A 21,310-nucleotide genomic window follows, 5' to 3' on the forward strand; every position below is an offset into this window, starting at 1 on the left:
TATTCCATTTCCGACAGTCCATCGGTGAGTCCGGTCCAAGTGGTGCCCAAGAAAGGAGGGATGACGGTCATAACTAATGAAAAGAACGAGCTAATTCTGACACGAACGGTAACCGGTTGGAGAGTGTGCATCGATTATCGAAAGCTAAACGATGCCACTCGTAAAGACCATTTTCCCTTACCTTTTATTGATCAAATGCTAGAAAGATTATCGGGCCATAGCTATTATTGTTTTCTAGATGGATTTTCGGGGTATTTTCAAATACCCATAGACCCAATGGACCAAGAAAAGACCACATTCACTTGCCCAAGTGGGACTTTTGCTTATAGACGCATGCCTTTTGGGTTATGCAATGCACCCGCAACTTTTCAAAGGTGCATGACAGCTATATTCCACGATATGGTAGAAAAATTCATGGAAGTTTTTATGGACGATTTTTCCGCTTTTGGATCATCTTTCCATGATTGTCTCACTAATCTTGACTTAATGCTTGCTAGGTGTGAAAAAACCGACTTGGTACTCAATTGGGAGAAATGTCATTTTATGGTCAAGGAGGGTATAGTGTTGGGCCACAAGATTTCCAAAATGGGAATTGAAGTGGATAGGGCAAAGATAGACACTATTACCAAATTACCCCCACCAACCAATGTGAAGGGCATTAGGAGTTTTCTAGGACACGCGGGTTTTTACCGGCGTTTCATAAAAGATTTTTCCAAAATAACTAGACCTCTAACACAACTACTACTAAAAGATGCACCATTTAATTTCACTAAAGAGTGTTTAGAGGCATTTGAATTTTTAAAGGAAAAACTAACTAATGCCCCGATCATCATTGCACCAAATTGGAACTTACCTTTTGAGATTATGTGTGATGCTAGTGACTATGCATTAGGAGTTGTCCTTGGTCAAAGGGTTGATAAGCACTTTCAACCCATATATTATGCTAGCAAGACTCTAAACCCAGCCCAAGAAAATTACACCACCACTGAAAAAGAATTACTAGCTGTGGTGTATGCCTATGACAAATTCCGCCCTTATTTGGTTTTATCTAAAACTACTATTTTTACTGACCATTCGGCTATCAAGTATTTGTTTACCAAACAGGATGCCAAGCCAAGACTAATACGATGGGTGCTACTTCTTCAAGAATTTGGCATAGAGATACGAGACAAGAAGGGAATGGAGAATGTGGCAGCCGACCACTTGTCAAGGCTTGAGAACCCGCAGTTGCAAGAAGATAAAGTTGGAGACGACTTCCCGGACGAGTACATCATGGTGACAGTGGGAGAAGAGCCATGGTTCGCGGACATAGCTAATTATTTAGCTACAAAATACATCCCGAAAGACTTTAGCAGCCAACAAAAGAAGAAATTTTTTGCTGAAATAAAATATTACTTTTGGGATGAGCCATACCTCTTCCGAAGCTGTGCGGATGGAATTATAAGAAGATGCGTATTCGGGAAGGAAATCCGGAAAATACTAGAGCATTGTCATAGCGGGCCCACGGGTGGACATCATGGAGCACACTACACGGCAAAGAAGATCTTTGACATTGGGTTTTATTGGCCAACAATTTTTAAAGATGCAACCCAATTTGTCAAAGAATGTGATGCTTGTCAAAGGGTGGGAAACATTTCATCTCGAAATGAAATGTCACAACATAGTATCCAAGCATGCGAGGTGTTCGATGTGTGGGGAATTGACTTCATGGGACCATTTCCCATGTCTAAAGGAAACAAATACATACTAGTGGCGGTGGATTACGTATCTAAGTGGGCGGAAGCACAAGCATTACCAACAAATGACGGAAGGGTGGTAATACGGTTTTTAAAGAAACTATTTTCACGATTTGGAGTCCCGAAAGCCCTTATTAGTGACCGAGGCACACATTTTGCCAATGATCAATTGGAAAAGGTGTTAAAGAAGTATGGGGTCGCCCATAAGTTTTCCACATCATACCATCCACAAACTAGTGGACAAACCGAAGTGACAAATCGAGCCTTAAAGCGAATTTTAGAGAAATCGGTGGGGAGCAATCGCTAGGAATGGTCGGATAAGCTAGATGATGCACTTTGGGCCTTTCGTACAGCTTTCAAAACACCTATTGGTACCACACCATATAGGTTAGTTTATGGGAAGCAATGCCATTTACCGGTGGAGTTAGAACACAAGGCGTTTTGGGCATTAAAGAGTTGTAACTTCTACATGGATGAACTAAAGAGCAACCGGTTAATGCAAATGAATGCTCTTGAAGAACTAAGGAATGATGCATACTCCAGCTCATGGATATATAAAGAGAAGACTAAGATGTGGCATGACAAGAGGATCAAAGATAAACAAATTCATGAAGGTCAAAAAGTGTTGCTCTTCAACTCAAGACTAAAGCTTTTCTCGGGAAAACTCAAGTCAAGGTGGGATGGGCCTTTTGTAGTGAAGACGGTGTTTCCACATGGTGCTATAGAGCTATTATCAAGAGATGGCACGCCTTTCAAGGTCAATGGTCATAAGGTTAAAAAATATGAAGAAGGAGTCCCCCGTAATGAAGGAATGGAAGAATTGCTGTTGCTGGAAAAGAATGCAGCCACGTAGAAGGGGAGGAGTCCAGCTAATGACTCCCTAAAAAGAAGCGCTTCTCGGGAGGCAACCCGAGTTACAACTTTGCATTTTCTTTCCTTTTCATTTACTTTATTTTTCTTTTCTTCATTTATTTTGAGACCATAACTGCTTGAGGACAAGCAATGCTTAGAGTGTGGGGTGGAGGGTTTAAAAAAAAGGAGAAAATACATAAATTCTTTAAAATTGTCACAAAAGTTTTCAATCTGTAAGGTTTACTCGCCGAGTAGGGTCGTATACTCGGCGAGTACCTACCCGAGTAACCCGAAAAAACGCGTAACTGCATATGTACTCGGCGAGTAGGTCCTTTCTACTTGGCGAGTAGCCGATTTACACGGGTGAATAATAAGTCTGTAAAAAGAGGTTTTTTTCACCCATTCCACCTTATACTCGCCGTGCATAGCAACCCTCGAGCAGCCAAGCGATTTTCACGAGTTCGTCCAAGTTTTTCCGAATTTCTACTCGATTCTCATCATTTAACCAAAAAGGTAACATCCTTACACTATAAACTCCTTAAAGGTTTGATCTTTATCATGGATTTGCCCCGATTTTACTTGATTTCGGATTTGGGGGTTTCCTCAAATTCTAGGGTTTCGAATTAGCCATGAATTACATGATATTAGGACGAATTTCTGTATGATTTGTGGTTATATAGGCCATTACAACAAACCCCTGTAGAAAAATTGGATTATTAACTGCTATACACAGGTCCGAGATATTTACAGTCCTGCAGTTCATCCTACTCGCCGAGTAGGTCGTGTACTCGGCGAGTAGATGACTTTTCAGACCCACCTTCTTGTTTTTAATTACTGGGTATTGTTTGCTGGTGTGTTTGTTGGTGTTTGTATGTAGGAACCATGTTCAGAAGGGGGCAGTCTTCGCGCGGGGGAAGTCAAAATGATATTCCATGGCTTTCCTTTCAACACATAACTTCCAAGTCATCCCAAACTCGGGCTAGAAACAGGTTAGAAGCCCTAAAACAAAAGGAAATTCATCTCCCAAATGCGGTTGACTGGGGTTGGCTGGGAAATGTCGGGTTAGAGGAGGAGCTTACACCATATTTGGTGAAAGAGTGTAGTTTGGGGTACACCGCCATTACGTGTGACGGGTGGTTACAATTGTTCAAAATTCAGGAGTCCGTGTATGCTGAGTTGTGCTGGGAGTTTTTTGCTACTATCTCATTCCGAGGTGGTAGTGAATACTACAATCCCAATGTAATCTCTTTTTCTTTGGGTGGAGAGCTGCGCCAGTGCAGCATTGCTGAGTTCTCGTGGAGGTTGGGGATTTATGATCAAAGCGTGATGTTGACAGAAGATTTTGAAGCATTCCTGGAAAACAGCCACAAAGAACTTCCCGAGGCAGTGGTGGCCTCGACATGGTGGAATACAATAGCCAACCGAGTTTATATTCCGTCCACCGCTCAAGAAGGCCACATCCGCTCACCGATCCACCGCCTTATTCACCGATTTGTCGCCAGTACCATCAACCAAAGGAAGGATTAGGACAAGGTCCCAACCCTTGACATCTTTTATTTATGGAGTATCATTACTCCCGAAGCCTTTTGCAACCTCCCGTACTACATTGCCAAATTCCTTGCCGAAGGGGCGGACAAGGAGAAAGTTAATTCAAAAATCAATGGAGGAATGTTTATTACTCGACTGGCCAAGTCGTATGGGATACTTGATCTACCGCAAGCTAGGGCGCTCACGGTTATCCACCCTCCACCATTCAACACGGCATTATATCGGAGGGCGAGGATAGTCGAGAAGTTTGGTGATTCATTCACTATTCCCCATGAAGATGAGCCGGCGATTCCGGAGGAGCCGGGGAGGCGGGTTAGACAACGTAGCGAACGGGTACGAGAAGACCCACCGGTTATTCCGGTGGAGGAGGATAATGATGGGTGGAATCAATTAGAGTACCGCTGCTATCTAGATGACATTGGGCAGGGGGTAAACTACAATAACCAATCTTTGGAATATCTTTTTCAACAAATGAATATCAACCCAAGGCCCGGTCCCGGATACCCATATATCATGAATTGGGAGGAGTGGATGAGGAGGAGAGCCGGAGAAGGAGGAAGTGGCACGGGAGGCGCTGATATGGAGGATGAATGATGAAGAATTGTTTTCTTTTATGTTTGTTTTTATGATGATGTTTTAATTATGTTTTGGACAAATGTTAAAACACTTGGATGATGTTTGTTTTGGGTGGTTTGATTATTAGTATCACTTTTAGTTGTTCAATTTTTTTCAGGAAAAAAGATTAGGAGGCATGCTAAGTTGAGGGTCACAAAGGGAATTAAGAGATTTTCAAGAAAAAATGGAGTGTTGTTCTTAGGATCGAGTCCGTGCAAGTTGATAGTAATGGAGTGTGCTATTACTGAAGGAATTAGAAGAGAGGGTCAGTTTGCATTTCCAAACCAGAGTCGAATGGAGCATCAGTTAGTAATTTTGAAACTGACAGTTCTACTCGCCGAGTGCACAAAAACTACTCGGCGAGTACCTGAGTTACTGCACGACATTGTTCTGATACGAGATCTACTCGCCGAGTCCATGATACTACTCGCCGAGTAGGCTGCCAATTTTCGAATTCCAGAACTGCTTTGGGCACTTTCACTGCTACATTTACCTACTTTTTGGGAGGAATTGTCTCTGGAGATATTCTAAAGAAGCTTGTTCCTTTAAATTTTCGAGCTGTCAACCACACGAGATTTGACACCCAAGGCATGGATGCGCTGTTCCCATGCCAAAGTCAGCTGAAGTTGGAACCTTACATGAAGAGTATCAACCTATCGACTGCTACCCCAAGGGAGTTTGTTCCGATTCCCTCTTTATTCTCTTTTTATGTTTTTATCATATATAATATGCAATGAGGGCATTGCATAAAATAAGTGTGGGGTAGGGGGTTGGTCACATAAATAGAAAATTTAGAATCTTAATTTAGGCTAATTTTAAAAAATTTGTTGCATACCAAAAATGTTGCTTAGGACTTAATTTAGAAAATTTTGGTAAAAGTAAAATTAGGATTCCATGTTAGAATTATGTTGACAATTGCATGATAACCCAAATGTTTAGTTGAGCCTATATACGTTCTAGTGCATTTGTGGCTTCCTTATTCCAGTGAAATCATGGGACAAAAACACGACCCCGCTTAGCCCGAGGGATGCAATATGTTTAGCAGCCTAAACCTGAAATGTATCCAGGAAGATTGTTATCGTTAGCCAATAAAGGTTGAGATTGAGCGCCTCTGCTTAAGCATGTAGGTTTTGAGTGAAAAAAAGTGAGGTACATGTAAAAAAAAGAGAGAGAATTACAAGAAAAGTTTGAAGAATTTTTGGAGCATCAAAGTCAAATATGAAATTAAAAGATCAAAATTCCAAAGATTCAAAAAGTTGAAGATACCAAAAATCAAACAACAAGGTGGTGAATTCAAAGAGATCAAAGATCAAATTACCAAAGAAGAAATGAATTCAAAAGAGCTCCATAGTGGTATCAAAAAGTTGTAATTCTAGATTATGTATGCTTGGGTTGCTCAATTAAAAACACCTTGAGGGTAAGAGGTTTTCTGCGAATGGATTCGGAGGGTTGCATAAAATGAGCATAGTTCGGGATGAGTGGGCAAGTGTTTATGAGGATTGTGAGTATTTGGAGTATGGGAGGTCCTTAGGAAAAAATTTTAGACACAAATGCATGCGTTGCGGTCTTGGCATAATGGCTGGGTTAGATTGGAGTTGCCATATGTGATTTTAATATGTTTATAATTTAGTTTTGCTTGGGGGAAAGCAAAAGTCAAGTGTGGGGTATTTTGATATGTGCATAATTAGTTAATTATTTAGTATACATTTTTATTCATTTTTAACTAATTATGTGAATAATATGGACAAAAGGTACTTAATATTGTTTAAATTTTGTTTTCAGTCCAAAAGATATGCTTGGGAGTGAAAGGGAGCAAGGGAAAGCAATTAAAGACCAAAGAATGAAGATTGAGGAACAAAAGTCCATCTACTCGGCGAGTACACGCGCCTAGTCGGCGAGTCCAGCTAAATATTCCAGAAGATAGCCACGACTCCTGATCTAAGACGGATAACAACGAGTCTACTCGGCGAGTTGGGTCTGCTACTCGCCGAGTACCCCCTGTTTTGAGATATCTATAAAAATCGAACCTTTATCCGAGGGGAACACACTTTTGGCGATTTTGGAAGATCCTTCTGCGATTGAGAGCACTGGAAGACGCTGAGGAATTCTAATCTCCAACCTTTCGAAGAATTGAAGCAACTAGGTTAATCATTCCACTTAGCTTTAGGATTTGATGATGTCTAATCTAGTTGAACTTGTTTTTGTGTGTGATTTTACTACAACTATGAACTAATTTCGTTTTTGTTTCTGTTTGGGGAATACCAAGGAACTCCTATGGTTTAATTCTTAGTTTTGATTAATTGTTTATTGGTGATCTATTAAATTAAGTTTGTTAAAGACCCTTATGCATTAATCATGATTATTTTCTGTTAATTGGAAGACAATTAAGCTGCATAAACAGAGGCTGAGATAGCAGAAATGAGTCGTGTACCGTATGCTTCCGCTGTAGGCTCGATCATGTATGCTATGACTTGTACTCCTCCTGATGTGGCCTTTGCATTGAGCATGGTTAGCAGATACCAGGGGAACCCTGGCAAGGCTCACTGGACTGCGGTAAAGAACATTCTCAAGTACCTGCGGAGGACTAAGGATTGGGTCCTTACCCTCGGTGGGAGTGATGAATTGAGAGTATTGGGGTATAGTGATGCTAGCTTTCAGACTGATAGGGATAATTTCTACTCTCAGTCAGGCTGGGTCTTTACCTTAAACGGAGGAGCAATTTCTTGGAAAAGTTCCAAGCAGGAGACAGTGGCTGATTCAACTTGCGAATCAGAGTATATAGCGGCAAGCGAGGCAGCAAATGAGGCTATATGGATAAAGAACTTCATTGGAGACCTTGGAGTTGTAACAACTATAAAGGAGCCTATAGAGATTTTCTGTGATAGTGAAAGTGCAATTGCCTTAGCCAAGGAACCAAGGGATCACGGGAGATCCAGACACATCGACAGAAAATATCATTTCATCAGACATCAAATAGAAGGACTCTTCGTGGCAAAGAGGGTATCATCGGATGAGAACCCGGTAGATCCCTTCACGAAGGGACTGGTCAGGGTTAAGCATCTCTAGCATGCAAGGCGCATAGGGCTGAAGGGTGATATTAGTTTTAGTAGTTAAATAGCTTTCAAATGTGTAAAGTGTAACTGACATTTGATGATGAATATTTATGAGTAAAGTGTTGCTAGACTTTGTCAATCGTTTACTATCATTTGATTTTGCATGTTTTGACTTCCAGAATAATTATGTTATGTTATTTCATATTATTCAAATTCTCCACAGTCGGTCATATGTTGGAAGTAGATATGAATCAAGATTGTCATGGGTTGGCTTGTAGAGGTCTAAGATGTTGGACATAAGTGGTGCTACAACACTCATGAGTGCTCATAAGTTCTGAGTATTGGATTCAACCCACGTTCACTGGTATCACTTCATGGAATTTATCTCGAGTGATCGTGAGACGGTAATATCATATAAGTCTTCAAACCTAGAGATATGACTTGTTGCCTATGAGTTGGTAATACATTTATTGTACGAAAACGCATTGGTAACTCGATGTTGTAAAACGTACCTTTGTGTATGATTCAACAAGTAGTAGAACAAGCATATAAGTCGAAGTTTATTTGTTCCTTCTTGGATTAGAAGCAATATCTAGGCCCCTCGATGATTTTGTGTTGACCCATGTACCGAGCCTGGTCAGAACTAAGTTGATGTGTTCAATTAAGTTCAATGTCAAACAAAGCGGAAATCGGGAAACAAACTGCTAGACAATAAGTAAGACATTGTTCCATGTATTTGTCCGGCTGATATCTAGAACAGAGGATTATATGATCACTTGTCTTAAATGGCGTATCATCATCATCTCAATTCCGCGAGACCTTGAAAGAGCTATGATTGTTGATCGGTTCCTGAAGTCATTCTTGCAGTTATAGTTATTAGACTTATCCAACTGGGAGACTGTTGGCTTAGGTATCTAAGTTCATAACTATTTTTGGAATGTACTTGACCCGATTAGCATGATCTATTTGGGTTGCATGGCATCATGCATTTGGATAGACTAAAATGAGAGAAATAACACTTACGGTTATTAATATATTATATGTTCTAATATATTAATAATATTATTTAATTAGTATTGATCAAGAATTAATTTGGAATTAATTAAGTGATCAAAAGGAGACTTATTAAATATATGGGTTGATTGTGTAAATCATCCATACTTATATAGTGGGCTAATGCTTCATGGATTATCAAGTTGGGCTAAAACCCATAGGATGCTCCATTGATGCTCCAAGGTGTTTATAGAACCCATGGGTCATGGAAATGAAAAGTCATGACAATTAGGGTTTACATAGTGTAACCCTAATTCTAACACACTATATAAGCTTCATGTTCTTCACCAAAATCGGCCACTAAGATATACAAGTGAGGGCTATCCGATTTCTAAGTGTTCTTTATTTCTCTCTAAGTTATTCCAAGTGCATTTGGTGTTGTGTGAGACATTTGAGGCATCACACTTGAGGTGCTAGGCTCACAAGGTTCTCAAGGAATTCAAGCAACTAAAGGTATGTATTTCTTACTATCTTTTATGTTTAAAAGTTCCCCATGTATGCTAGATAGTTTATGAACCTTGGAAAAACAAATTTGCATGTATCATAGATAAAACATAGATCCATGGTTTCTAGGGTTGCATGTACACCATAGGAGTGTTGGAATTCTTAAAACCCTTTAGAGTGTTAGGTCGAGTGCATGTTCGACTCAGGATGGGTATAGTTGGATTGTTGGTAGGACCAAGGTTGACAGATAGTGCTAGAGTGTTGTAAGTCTGCGGGTGTAGCCGTAACATTTACAAGGTTGGAAGATAGTGCTAGAGTGTTGTAAGGCTGCAGGAGTAGCCGTAACAATCACTAGGTTGGTAGATAGAATGGGAGTGTTGTTAGATCACGAAAGGAGTAGTAGTACCCACCAGTTCAAGAGCAGCACTGAGGGCGTGGCAAATCCACAGATTAGTTTACGGATTTACCCAGATGAATTAGACCCGGTTGATCTAGTGATAAGACCGTGGGAGCACCACTGCAGTAATGTGATCAAGGAAGTGATGGACCGCTCAAGGTCGTTTGTGATATAAGGCTACTCTTGGTCATGTAGCAATCACTTTTAGCCTTGGATTTGGTGACGTCAGGATTCGACGTATGGACCCGATCGGTTGGATCGGAAGGTCGTTAGAACCATGGTGGCAAGATAACTGATGGCAACTATTGATGGATGAGGATTTTGTTCGGAATTCGTGTGGGGCGACTGTGGGGGAGTCTTTTGGCTTAGCAACCAGGCCGGAATCCAGTATTTCATATGATTGGAAAACGAATGAGGCCAAGGGTGTATCGATGGATTTTGGAAAGCAGCCAGGAGGCAGCATGCTGTTTCAAACAATTCTAATGTTTCGGACAATATTTGGTTGGGTTAGACCGAAGGTGTAGGTCGAGCACCCATATATGCTCGACAGTATCTGGTCGTGTTAGACCGAAGGGGTAGGTCGAGCACCCAGGTATGCTCGGCAGTATCCGGTTGAAATAGACAGAACGGGAGGCCAGCACCGAGATGTGCTTGGCAGTACTAGTGTTTTAGTATTTCATGTATGGATGGGTAATTGATTGCTTGTGTAATGCTAAGTCACTAACAACGAGATTAAATAATCTTAGAGTAGTTGATTTGACCCTGTTGTGCAGCTCTCGTCTAAGTCTAACCGTTGCAGGAATGAGTTTACTACTCGAAGGACTATCTGAGCCTTCTATCAAGTATAATTGTTTTGTAGCCATTTATGGATAGTTCCTTTGTTTCCTTTTTAGCAACAGTGTGATTGGTGGTAGTTCGGTGTGAGGGGTCTGACATGGAGTTAGACCACTAAGACCTTAGGTTTTGGATTCCAGGTGAAGCGGGATTGGTTTTATTTGAGAGATCGAGGAGTCGTTCTTCACCGAGCTTGAAGAATATTACTCTAAGTATGGTTTTAGTATTTCGGGATAGGCCGTTGTATGATCAGAGTTGGAAAGGTTATGACCGTTTCACCATTTTGAGCCTCTCCTCTCCTGTTTCATCCATTTATGAAGATTTTGGTTCTTGAATAAGAAGAAAATGTTTTTGGTGCATAGATCCAACATCAAGTTCCCTCACCACCTTAAAGATCATACCTTGGACCATGGTAAGTCCTCAAGTTCTAACCGTTATGTGTTATTCTTCTAGATCTAGACTTTTATGCCTTTTTCTTCATGTTAGATGTGGTTTGAGTGGTTGGATTCCATAAAGTTGGAAACTTTATGGGTCTATGAGGTCCCTTTGAGGTTTGGTGTGCTAGATTTATGGTTTGGTTGAGTTTTGCTCCCATGAATGAGATTTGGATCTCATTTTATCCATTTTGACCTAATCAAGTTAAAGACATGCATTGTGTAACACCTGGAAATCTAGAAGGCCAATTAAGGAAATATAATCTTCACTTCTAAAGGGCAACTCGTCGAGTTTGGGAAAGAAACTCGACGTGTTGGAAAGTTAGAAAGACCAACTCGACGAATTGGGGAGGATCAACTCGACGAGTTGGACTGGGTTTGGGAAACCCTAAAATCGGGACTTTGCACCCTATTTAAACAACTTAAGCTCTAGGGTTTGGCCTCATTTCCAGCCTCTAAGTCTCTAACCCTAAACCTCGAAACCCTAAAACATATTTGAGTGATTGTGAGCCATTTTGGGTGTTTTTGTGGGAGCTTGAAGCTCTTGGAAGGAAGTGAAGGTTGAAGGAACAAGGAGGAGTTGCTAGATCCAGAGACCTCACTCCAATACTGACACTTTCTTGTAATCAAGTCTCAAACTTGCCAAGTAGTTGATTAGATCTCCTTTTAGTGTCCTTTTTGTTTGTTTTGGTCCAAAGGAGATGATTAGTGAGGAGTTGGATGTCCCAAGTGGACAACACTTTAGACCTAGGACCTTGACAGGCTCTCATGGCATAAAGGTGCCAACATTGTGGCCCTAGAAGTCCCATGTAACCTCTAAGATCTTGTTTTGGCCTTTTATTCCCCAAATGGCCATGCATGTGGACAAAGATTAGGACTTTATGTGATATCCTGGTTTTTATGGTGCAGATCTATGACCTCATGGTTTATCTTGAAGTTTTGATGGATTTTGGAGTTATATCTAAGCTATGTTGGGTTAGGGTTTGAGCTTATTCTCTTTAGGAAGGGATTATTGGGTAAAGTTGGAAACTTTACCCCTCTAAAAGGTACTTCCAGTCTAGATCTAGAGTATTGGGTTCAGATCTGAAGAATAAAGGCTCAATGCATTAAGAAAAAGTAAACAGACTCGGGAATTCGACGAGTTCACAAAGGAACTCGGCGAGTTGATGTGAGTATGACCCGGTTCTGTTAAAAAGGAAAGAACTCGACGAGTTAAGGGAGAACTCGACGAGTTGATACGTAGTATCACAGTTCTATGGTTTCTGGGAACTCGTCGAGTTGAAGGAATAAATAAACGAGTTGAGTCAACTCGGAGCGTTGACTTTGACTTTAACTTGAATGTTGACTTTAACCTTCACTTGACTTTGACCAAGGTTGACCCTGGGAAGGTTATGAAGTACAAAATGAGTTCTAAAGGGTAGTTCCATATAAGGGTTTGGGCCCAACTTGGAAGATTGGTCCATTGATGGGCTTTCATGGATTTTATAGTTTGGACCTTGATGGGTCGGAGGTGAAACGATCATTTCACCCCCAAGTAAGGATTATGGATCATGGTTTGGAACCCAATTACTAATTGGGTGATGTTTTGGTATTGATAGCCCAAGGAGTTGCCAGGACAGCAACTAAGGATTTCCTGCAATGTACTTCAGCAGTGTGAGGTGAGTTACCTTCCTGTAGAAGTGAGTCGAAGGCACCAATATTGGCCCACTAGTAAATGTTTATAGTAGAGATGATTGTCTTTGTGATAATTTTATGGTATGCCACTATCGGTAGAGATTATGTGCTTGTAGGCTATGTTATTGTGTGGTAGTGGTAGGAGGGGTAGGATAGACCCCGTACCGGTCGATAAGACTGCAGGGGTAGGTCGGGCACCCAGATATGCCGGACAATATGTTTATAAATGATTATGTATGATATTATGTGGAAGTGGTATGGGAGAAATAGACCCCGTAACCGGTTGAAAGAGATCGAAGGGGTAGGCCAACATCCAGATATCCTAGGCAGTTACCGGTTGAAAGAGACTGGAGGGGTTGGAATATCTAGTACCGGTTGAAAGAGACCGAAGGGATTGAAATACACCCAGTACCGGTTGAAAGAGACCGAAGGGGTTGTAAGCACCCATATATACTCGATTGTTATCTATGTATGGTATGTGGTATGGTGGGGGAACTCACTAAGCTTCGTGCTTATGGTTTTCAGTTTTGGTTTCAGGTACTTCTTCTTAAAAAGGAAAGGAGCTAGCATGATCGCAACACATCACACTATGATTTCCGCATTATGAGATCTTTGGGAGTTGTACTCTGATGATACTTTTCTATGACATGTTTAGTTATTTGAAATACTGGTATCAATTATGAAATGAGTTGACACTATGGATGTTTCAGACTACTGGTTTTATACTTACTTATTTTAAAAACAAAATTTTTGGTTTTGAATTTTTGGGTGTTACACATTGGACATACATCTCCATAAACAAAATATTTTTATGATGCTTTTGATGTATGAAAGCCCTCTGGAAAATTGGAATGCATGACTTAATGGATTAAGGACTTAAGACATTAGGATTTAGCATCAGACGTGGCTCATGACGTGACACAGGGAGTGTTACGACGTGAGAGTTGTTTTTACGAGATTGTTTTGACTAACTAAGCTCATGACGTAACCAAGGATGGTTCACGTCGTGAGGTCTGCTGAGTAGGTCATTCGGGACCGAGTTGACTGAGTTGAAGTGATTTGAGTTTGAATCTGACTAAGTGCGTTCTCACGATGTGACCAAGTACCAGTTACGACGCGAGTGTCAACTGATAGAAATTTTGATTATTGACTTTGACTTTGACCAGGTTTGACCAAGTTTGACTTAAGGGTATTTTGGGTATTCTAAGATATAGTTAAACCATGGTCTCTATCTGTTGAATAAGTGCCCTGTAGAGCCGTTATTCTAAGCAGTGTATTGTTCAACTATTCGCCAGACTTTGAGGTGAGTTTTCCTCCTTGTACTTACGTGTCGAAGGCACCAAGGCCGGCCCATTGGTTTTATATCCTGCTATTCACTGATATGCAGAGTATGTGTCTGTGACAACCCAGAATTTCAATCTTGTACATTTAACCAATTCAATCAATATTCAACTTGTTTTGTCGATTTCTAGTGCTATTCAAGGGGTCATTTAAGTGTTCTAAGCTTGTATATATAACCAAGGTTGAGTTTAGGAATGAGTCAGAGTGTTGAATAATGAAAAAATTGGGCCATACACACCTCTTGGAGGAGTGTACGGCCGTACACACGGGTGTGCGGCCGCACACCCACTCCCTTGGCAGCACACTCACTTTTGGGCAGCACCTTTACCCCTATATAAAGGGTAGCCCCCTTCCTTTCATTCCTTTAGCACCTTGGCAGCACACAACATCATTTCCTCTCAAGTATCTCCAACTTTGAACCTTCCAAAGCTTCAAAAACGTGAGTAATTCATCCCTTAACTTATTGTGCATGAAGAACCTCTTGATCTAGGCCTTGAATCATGAAAGTACCATCGTATTCTTCATCTCGTTGAAGGAGTGCGGCCACACACTCAAGTGTGCGGCAACACACTCCTGTGTGTGGCAGCACACTCGTCTGTGTGGCAGCACACTCCTGTGTGCGGCAACACACTCCTGTGTACGGTAACACACTCATGTGTAAGGCATCACCCTCCTATGTGTGGCCACATACTCATGTGTGCGGCAGCACACACATTTGTGTGACCATACACACACACAATAGGACCACAAACCCATTTCTAAGACCCTAAACTTGTACTACAACCAAGTATGGGCCTAGGACACTTCATGGATGCAAGTATGGACCTTGAAAACACCTCAAAGGCACCTTCCATAATGAGTGTACGGCCGCACACCCTTTGGGTCGCACACCCATGGCCGTACACACCTTTAAAGTGGCCATACACCTCACTCATGCAATCCTTTGAGGTCCTAACACTTAGTCCAAGTAGTCCCAAATTCTTAGAATGGTTCTTCGTCACATCTAGTGGTGAAATACCATCATTTGACTCCATTATCTTTCATTACTTGTTGATTAGGATCAAATCGTGTTCAAGGCTTCACTTGAACATCCTGCATTCTGTATCGATCCTTCATTCAAATCACCCGAGGTGAGTTCATACCCCTACATTTTTCCGTATTTGTAATGTTTTTAGGGGGGATACAAGCTAAACATAAATGTTTTCAAAACTCATTAAATTCTCATACTTTAACCCTTTTGTACAGTGTTGAGCATAAGGGTCGTTTTTTACTGAAATTTCATAGTTTTCCGGATTCGCTATTCACTACGTTACTCATGCAAACTATAATCGATATAGTTTGGGATTTTTATAAACATAACAAGTATAGATACTTTCACTACTAAACGTATGCACAAAGAACATGAATAGTTTATAGTTTGCACCACTACTCTATCAAGTTTTTCATAACTGTAATTATCTCTACGAATGGTATACATTCGGATTTTCACTACGATTGAACGCTGCTACACTACATGTAAATTATATTGTACGATACTGTGAGGCGCTACTTCACTACTGTACCCTTAAGTGTACAGGGATAAATCCTATCATAGTATAACCAGAGTCTCCTAGAGAGAGAGCGTGAGATTTGTGAATAGATCTATTCGGGACTGACAATCCCACACCCGAACTGCTAGCTACAGTTGGGTAGGCATGCCTACGGTGACAAATGTCATTTAACTCGACGCCTGAAGAACGTTGGAAAGGTCTCTAGTCACATCAAGTATGGTTATACGACTCACATTATGTATAAATTACCTTTAGTTTAGAATCTAACACTCTTCAAGGGTTTTATTTATACTAAACGAAACTAAAACACACTACGTATACTGGCCAAAGCCAGGGTTTTCAAACAAAACCAATTATGTAATGGCTTCACATATAAAATACTTATACTTCATGATTAGCTTTAGCTAGTCACATGTGGTAGAATTTTCGCATATCACTACAGTTTTCAGCAACGAACATTCATGGTTTTATACGGAATCGATAACGCTAGATTTTCACTAAAGAAAATATCGGATTTTCTTAAAACTATACAAACATTTCTGCTAGATCATCAACAAGTTTCATTACAAAGTACTGCTTATGAACTCTCCAGCTTAATGCTGATATTTTTTAAACTACTTGTATTCTCAGGAAATCAGTAGACAGGTACCTGCTGGGGTTTTGAGGAGTTGGAGCAATAAGAGTTTAATGTTTATGTTCTATATATATTATGTATGATGAAATCCAAACAAGTTTCAGACAATTTCCAAATTGATGTAAACATTCTTATTCAAGTATTCAATGTAATGGTTGCGTTGCTATGATTGCTATTATACATTGGTTGTGATGCTATACATGACGTCCTCCACCCCAGAACGTTTTTGCCATTCTGGTTTTAGGGTGTGACAGATTGGTATCAGAGCCCTTGTTTATAGCGAGCTAGTATACCGAACCTTACATGGTATACAACTATAAACACTAAAGGGGTCTAAGTGCTCTACACTAAAAATATACTTTCAAAATATAAGTATTTTTATAAAAGTATACGAGCATGCATACCTAACTGAATTCGTGTCATTAGTAGAACAACACAAAAAGTATTTGGATTTTGGGACACTGCGGTCAAACCTGGGCAGTTATGTAATCATGTTCCGGGTGAATATAGCATGATCAACTATATTCAGTCAAAACATGACCAACCTGTGCTTGGGAGTGACGGTGGTGTTACAACAGGCCTAAAACTTACCAAAAACATTCACTAGAAAATACTATAGGAGTACTTTGCTAGAGCCAAATTCAGGGAGGAGATTCATTCTTAGTGTTACTACCTATCTATTTTGTAGCGATAACTTAGTTACATTAGTAAACTTTTTGTGCTTATCACGGGGTAGAACACTATTATTATCAGGATGAGATATATATTATTTTTTATATATCTTGAGGACTTACCATCCTCTTCTTCCTGATTGTTTCTAGAGAAAGATGTCTCCTAGACCAAGACCCATCAGAAGAAACGACAACACTCCGCCACCACCACCACCCCCTCAGTTCGACCCCCGTCATGTTTCAGGCAGCAGTTACAGCTGTCGTGACGACAACAATGGCACAAGTGAGCTCTGGTGGGGCTGGAGGTGGAACCGACCCACAATGACTGCGAAACCCAAGTCCTTCGACGGAAACGAAGGAGTCATCGCTCTGACTTGATGGTTCGAGAAGATCGAATCCATCTTTGAAATTTGCGCATGTTCCGAAGCCAACAAGGTGAAGTTCGCCGCCTTTACCTTCACTGACAGAGCTTTGACCTAGTGGAATGGTCAAGTCAAAACCCTAAGCCTGCCAGTAGCTAATGCCATGGGTTGGGAAAGACTGAAGGAACTCATGCTGGCTGAATATTGCCCGAGGGGCGAGGTGCAAAAGTTGGAGCACGAACTTTGGAACTTGACGATGAATGGTTCTGACATTGCTGCTTACACTGCTAGATTCTGTGATCTGGCACTTCTCTGTCCGGGAATGGTCACCCCGGAAAGCAAGAAAATCGAGAGGTACATCTGGGGGCTGACACAACCCACCAAGGGAAATGTCTTGGCTGCTAGACCGACTACATTTGAGAGCGCCAAGGATCTGGCACAAATTCTGATCGATAATGGGGTTGATCTAGACGAAGTGGCAACTGTTTTTGAGCCACAGAAGGAAAATGGTGGGAAGAAGAAGAAATCATGGAAAAAACGCAAGGGTCAGTCTTCGTAGGAGCCCTCCAAGAAACAACAAACAGTGGCAATTCATGCTATTACTGCTCCTGCTGCTGCCCCAGCTACTGTTCCAACCACCCAAACTCCTACCGGTGTTTATGCTGGGAAATTACCTTTGTGCAACAAGTGTCACTTCCATCATCACGGATCCTGCCGTGAGTTGAGTTGCAACAGCTGTGGGAAGAAGGGTCACACAGCTCGATACTGCAAGGTGCCAGCCCAACCCACCAACCAGACTGCGGGAGCAGGTGCTGGTCAAGCTTGTTATGGATGTGGAGAGGTTGGGCATTTCAGGAGAAATTGCCCCAATGCAACGACTGGTGACAATACAGGGAGATTTTTGGCAATGGGCCAGAATGAAGCGGTCGTTGATCCTACTGTTGTTACGGGTACGTTCCTCCTTGACAACTCTCATGCATGCATGCTTTTCGATTTTGGTGCGGAAAGGAGTTTTGTTAGTCATGTATTCAAACATCTAATCAAATGTAAATCCCAACCTTTAACCGAAACGTTCACCGTCGAGATGGCTAACGGAGAGAAAGAGAGTGCGAACGACATATTCCTAGGATGTACTCTTACCTTAGGCGATCATTCCTTCCCTATCGATCTTATGCCTGTATCTATCAAGAGTTTCGATGTCATTATCGGTATGGATTGGTTGAGCCCCTATCATGCTGATATCCTTTGTTTCGAAAAAGCTATTCGCCTCAACCTTCCCTCTGGCGAAGGCCTCATGATTTATGGTGACAAACTTAATTCGAACCTTCGTATCATCTCGTGCATCAAAAATCAGAAGTACCTACGGAAGGAATGTTATGCGTTTCTAGCTCATGTTGTTGATGGGACGTAAAAAGTTAAAAACCTCGAGGGCATCCCCGAAGTCTGCAACTTTCCTGATGTCTTTCCTGAAGATCTCCCAGGAATTCCTCCCGAACGTCAAGTCAAGTTTCGTATCGACTTAATCCCCGGAGTTACTCCAGTAGCTAAGTCTCCCTACCGTTTAGCACCAATAGAGATGCAAGAATTATCTAGCCAGCTTAATGATCTGATCAACAAAGGATTCATAAGGACGAGTTCCTCACCATGAGGAGCTCCAATCTTATTCGTGAAAAAGAAAGATGGATCCTTTCGGATGTGCATTGACTACTGAGAGCTGAATAAGCTGACCATCAAGAACCGATATCCCTTGCCTAGAATCGACGATCTCTTTGACCAACTTCAGGGAGCCAGTTAACTCTCAAAGATAGATCTAAGATCAGGGTACCATCAGTTGCGAGTCCACGAGAATGATGGGCCTAAGACAACATTCTGAACTCGCTATGGACACTACGAATTTGTAGTAATGCCCTTTGGTCTGACCAATGCACCGGCAGTATTCATGGACCTGATGAATCGAGTGTGCCGCCCTTTCTTAGAAAAGTTTGTGATCGTGTTCATCAATGACATACTTGTCTATTCTCAGAGTGAGAGTGATCATAAACACCACTTGAGGCAGGTGTTGGAAACATTAAGGGAGGAAAAGCTATACGCGAAGTTTTCGAAGTGTGAGTTTTGGATCAGGAAGGAAAATTTCCTTGGGCACGTGGTTAGCAAGGAAGGTATTCACGTAGACCCTTCCAAGATCAAAGCGATAGAGAATTGTTCTGCACCTAAAACACCCACAGAAATCCGGCAATTCTTGGGCCTCGCGGGCTATTATCACAGGTTCATCCAGAACTTCTCCAGAATCGCTAAGCCCTTAACTACCCTGACATAGAAAGGTGTAACCTTTAGTTGGGGAGTCAAGCAAGACAATTCATTTCAAACATTGAAACAGGCCCTGTGTAGCGCACCTATCTTGTCCATGCCCGAAGGGACGAAACTTTGTGGTCTATTGCGATGCATCCAATCAGGGCCTAGGTTGTGTGCTCATGCAGCTAGGAAAGGTCATTGCCTATGCCTCGAGGCAGTTGAAGACACACGAGGTCAATTACACAACTCACGATCTATAGTTGGGAGCAGTTGTCTTTGCATTGAAAATCTGGAGACACTATCTCTATCAAACCAAGTGCACTATCTTCACCGACCATAAGAGCTTGCAGCACATCCTTGATCAGAAAGAGTTAAAAATGAGACAGCGACGATGGGTAGAACTACTCAGTGACTATGAGTGCGAAATTCGCTACCATCCCGGCAAGGACAATGTGGTAGAAAATGCCCTCAGCTGAAAGGAATACTCCGGGCGAAAGGTGAAGGCATTTAAAATGACCGTTCATTCCCATCTATCTGCACAAATCAGGGAGGCTCAGCAGGAAGCCTTGAAACCAGAGAAAGTGATGGATGAAGCATTGAGGGGAATAGACAAGAACTTAGAGGTTAAGGGAGACGGAGTGTACTATTTCATGAACCGGATCTGGACCCTAAAGTCTGGTGGGTACAGAGAGGTTGTCATGAATGAGGCTCACAAGATTAAATACTCCATTCACCCCGGTTCAGATAAGATGTATCTGGATCTCAAACAGCTCTATTGGTGGTCAAACATGAAAGCGGAGATTGCAACCTTTGTGGGCAAGTACTTGACTTGCGCCAAGGTGAAGGTGGAATATCATAAGCCCTCATGTTTACTTCAGCAACCAGAAATAGCTGAGTGGAAGTCGGAAATGATAGCAATGGATTTTATAACCAAGTTACCTAGATCCCCGAGTGGGAACGACGCCATCTGGGTGATTGTCGACCGGTTGACTAAATTTGCCCACTTCCTGCCAATCAAAGAAAACTTCAAGATGGAGAGACTTACACGGATCTACATGCAACAAATAGTTCGCCTTCATGGGGTACCTGTATCCATTATCTCTGACCGAGATAGCAGGTTCACCTCAAGGTTCTTGCAATCGCTTCAGAAGGCACTTGGAACTAAGTTTGATGTGAGCACTGCTTATCATCCTCAGACAGATGGACAAAGTAAGAGTACAATTCAGACATTGGAAGATATGTTGAGAGCCTGCGTCATCGACTTCGGCGTGTCGTGGGACACTCATCTTCCTTTGGTAGAATTTTCCTACAACAACAACTACCATACTAGCATCAAGGTTGCGCCATTTGAAGCCTCTCTATGGCCGCAAGTGTAGATCCCTTCTGTGCTGGGCTGAAGTAGGTGACACGTAGTTAGTCAAGGGTTAAGTCCCTGACAACACTCTCACGGGTCCTGAAATCATCTGAGAGACAACAGAAAAGATCGTACAAATCAGAGAGCGACTGAAAGCATCTCGGGATAGACAAAAGAGCTATGCCGATAAGAGAAGAAAACCCTTGGAATTCCAGGTCGGTGATCGCGTCCTTCTGAAGGTCTCGCCCTGGAAAGGCATGATACGTTTCGGAAAACATGGAAAGCTAAACCCAAGGTACGTTGGACCATTCGAGATCCTTGCTAGGATCGGTCCCGTAGCATACAAACTCAAGTTACCTCGAGAGCTCAACAACATCCATCCTGTCTTCCACGTGTCGAACCTAAAGAAGTGTCTGTCCGATGAGACACTTGTGATTCCTCTCGACAATATCGAATTAGACGAGGG

The sequence above is a fragment of the Lactuca sativa genome, chromosome 9 (assembly GCF_002870075.4).
Source record: "Lactuca sativa cultivar Salinas chromosome 9, Lsat_Salinas_v11, whole genome shotgun sequence".
NCBI lineage: Eukaryota > Viridiplantae > Streptophyta > Magnoliopsida > Asterales > Asteraceae > Lactuca > Lactuca sativa.